This window comes from Marmota flaviventris, chromosome 10, assembly GCF_047511675.1.
Source record: "Marmota flaviventris isolate mMarFla1 chromosome 10, mMarFla1.hap1, whole genome shotgun sequence".
Taxonomy (NCBI): domain Eukaryota; kingdom Metazoa; phylum Chordata; class Mammalia; order Rodentia; family Sciuridae; genus Marmota; species Marmota flaviventris.
Window position 1 is genome coordinate 10,161,772 of NC_092507.1, and position 3,682 is coordinate 10,165,453.

Genomic DNA, 3,682 nt, shown 5'->3' on the forward strand with positions numbered 1-3,682 from the left:
TGACCCATGAATGCTCGCCCACCCGGGTCAGAATCCATGGCGATCCCTCCACTTGCCAAAAGGAAGCACAAGAAGGATGATTCACAAGACTTGGCTCCTCTAAGCATTTACCTTTTGAAAAACATTTTAAATACAAACTTTATACAAGATCATTTGAAAGGACAAAATGCACAGAAAAGGGAACACAACCAGGTGACCTGATCTGTAACCAAGACAGTACCACCCAGTGGGTGCTGGAGGTGTCCCGTCATTTTCTGTTATGGTTAAAATGCAAAGCAATCTGGGAGTGTTTATGTCCGCTGAGTCCTTAGGTCCAGTGCTCTGCCGGTAAGTGGCACCGGCGTTTTGCAATTGCTGATCTGTTGAAATGACACGTTGCGGGCCAGCATGGGCTGGTTTTTACAGGCTCATGGGGTATGAATAATCAAATGGAGAGTCCAAACTTGGATAAGATGTGATCAAGCAACTGCCTTTAGAAGGTCCAGATAAACATTTCAAAGCCATCACTTTAGATTACCAGCAGGAAGTCTGTACCTGGTGCTGTGCTTCTCACAAGCTCCCCGAGCATCTTCCAAGCCAAACCATGATGCCGAGGTTTGGTCCCATCTGGACACGGGGAACCAGAGTCCAGGGGCAGCCTTCCCTCTTCCCTAGGACCAAACCCTCCAGATTGGCTGCTTTGTTCTGAGCATGGAGATCTCAGCCCCAGATGTGGAGGAAACTGCTAAGTGCTTCGTGGTGCCAGAGGCTCAACCATTCTAGAAACCAAGAACCAAGCCTGGTCCCCAAGCAGAAAGAAGCTCTGGGTGTGCCTCTGACATAGGAAGTAAAACCTGCCAGTTTTTTAACATTTGCTTTCTGCCTCCAAGGAATGTTGGGGAGAGCAAGACATAATCTTGTACAATACTGATTTTTTTTAAAAAAAAAAAGAACATCTGGATTTAAAGATCTGAAGCTATTCAGTTTTTATGACATATTACACCTTTCAAGAGGGTCATGTTGAAAGGATCAAAATAAAGGAATACCATCATGCTCACTGCTTCTCTTCCCAAAAATACACTGAATTCTTTTCCCTACACCAGAGGTTTTTATTCTGACCAGATGCTCTTTCACGATTGGGGTTGTGCAATCCTGATGTCCTATAAGCTCGGAAGAGTTCATAAAACAGGAAAAAGTAAACAATCGGTTGGAAGCACAGCCCGTTCCGCCCAGTTTTCGCAGTCCTGTGTGGATGTTATTTTAAACAGTGCGTCCGTGTGCTCCCCAAGCCAGCTGGCCCACCGGGTTCTGCACTTGAACATCAGCTGACTGAGAGGGGGAGTTGAGAGGAGCCTTCAGAGTCTACATGGCTTTCGGTTTCAGCATTCAGATTCCTGAACAGGGGTTAGGAATAATGCCCATTTCTTCTCTCCTATTCTTTCTTTCTCCCCGTGCCTCCCTCACTGTGAAAAATAACAGTCCTTCCCAGTCACACACTGGACCCCATGCCTGCTGGGACAGGGCTGTGGGTTTCTTGGTCACACCTGTGTTGGTGTTCAATGCAGTGTAGACACATCTTCAAATAAAATGGATGATTGTGGACATCCACATGAGTCAGACCTGTGATTGGAAATCTCAGGGTCACCCTTGGGAACATCTCCAGGTAAGATCATAACATATGTGAATATCCGTCTGCCCGTTGACTTGACAGTTGTCAATGGTCAAGGAAGTTCATCCATGGGAAATAGATGAACTTGGTCCTGCCAAAGTAGAGGGGTAAGGCTCCAGGAGAGAAAAGGTGGAAGATAAGTGGCACCTAGGGGTTCCTTTTTCCCTCTCTGGTTCCAAAGGGTCAGGGAGGATTTTCCCTGGACCCTTGTTTCTCTGCATGGTAAGGAGAAGCCCAGTGGGGGTGAATTTTCATCTTACTTCTGCCAGTCGGGTTCACCCTAGGAAGCTGACCTCAGCTGTGTGGGGCTTGGCTACCCAAGAACAGGGGGTAAGACCCCCTGAGAGGATCTCCAGCTGCCCACAGGCCTGGGCAGCAGCATCCTGCCCCAGAACCCCACGGCTGGGGTGTCCCACCACTTCTTGCTTGTCCTAATCATGCCTGGACACTGCCCTGACCAGAGGGCTGGGCCCCCTCCAACCCACTGCCCCCCTGGGGATTCCATTGTCACACCTGAGTGCTAAGTGTACTCAGCAGGGAGTCTCCCTCAAAATAAATACAGGTTGGGGAACCCTTACCCCAACCAAATACCTGCTGCCAGAAGTGTTCAGATTGCATATTGTTCCGATTTGGGAATAACCGTGCAGCATTTACCAGTGAACATCCCTAATCTAAAACTCTGAAATCCGAAATGCTCCACATCCAAGGTGGAGCATCAGGTTGCCTCTCAAAAAGGTTTGATTATTGGAGCATCTCAGAAGTTTGGACTAGAGGTGTTCAACCTACATCCAGCTTTTGTTTAATAGAGATGATTGAATTTGCCAGTCACCCCCCGAGTCCTGGGTGCCTATTCCACTGGAAAAGACAGTGATTCTAGAACTTTCATTGCTCCCTCACAGCTGTGAAGTTGAGATGTCAGGAAGTCACCAACTTCTTTGGGCTTCTTCATAAGAACGTCCTTGCAATTATTCAGAGGGTCTCCCTTTTCTAGCAGAGAGCCAAGCGTGCTGGCCTCGTCCCACCGACTGAAAGAGAACAGGACCTTATACGCCAAGAGCATATTTATATCATCACATGCTACGTCCAGGAGATGACGGGAAACTGGCAGAGCTGCCAGGGGTCCTGGAAATCGAAGGAACAAGTCTGCACGACTCCATCAGGGCATCTGGGGAGCAGGCCATGCTGAAGTTAGCTGTTTGCACCCCTTGAAAACCTTGTTTTTAACCCCAATTTCCCGCCCCCCTTTTAATCTAAAGAACTAATTGAAAATCAGGGGTTGGTTCTGCTTCATGTCCCACCTCCGAGGATTGGCTTTAATGGCAGGGAAGGAACGAGTAACCCAATCCCTTGCTGACTCGTCTTTATTTTAATTCATATTTATCTGGTAGGCAGGGCACAGGGCAGCGGGGACCCATGGGAATGAGGCCTACCTTGATGTTAAAGCTTCTTTGCTAATTAAAGTTCTGGTGAACGTGGGGGAAGGACTTGCCTGAAATGTAACTGGGATGTTGCTGGAAACAGTTGCGTACATGGGGCTTCTGGGGGTGGGGGGGCCGACATTGGTCTCCTGGCACATTGCATTTCTCTTTGTCCTTCCCAAAGCTTAAAATTGGGTTTGAATGTTTGGTGGAGCCTCAGTTTCTAAATTCAACAAATGCAAATGGCGTGACTGTGGTTACTGGTCAACAGCGAAGAATAAACTTGAAATCTTGGAGTGGAAGGATGAAGACTGTCCCCCTGGTGTGAAGGAGGTGAGCTTTGCCCACGGGTCAGGTGAAGTGCCTGGACTATCCCTCTGCCTTTCGTGCCTCTGGGATCGTTTTCGCAGACACCGGTTCTCAGCCTGCGTGTCCTGTTCCTGCATCCCAGGGCTCCAGGCCTGCTCCTTCACGTGGCCGGGAGAACTTGTTCCACCTTCCTTTCTTCTTCTCTGTCTACTACTGCGTGTAACTTCCCACCGGGGTCAGTCTTTGGGAAGAGGATCTCATGCACTGGGGAAAAGATGGCCAGTGTTTCTGATATGCTCCAGAAATG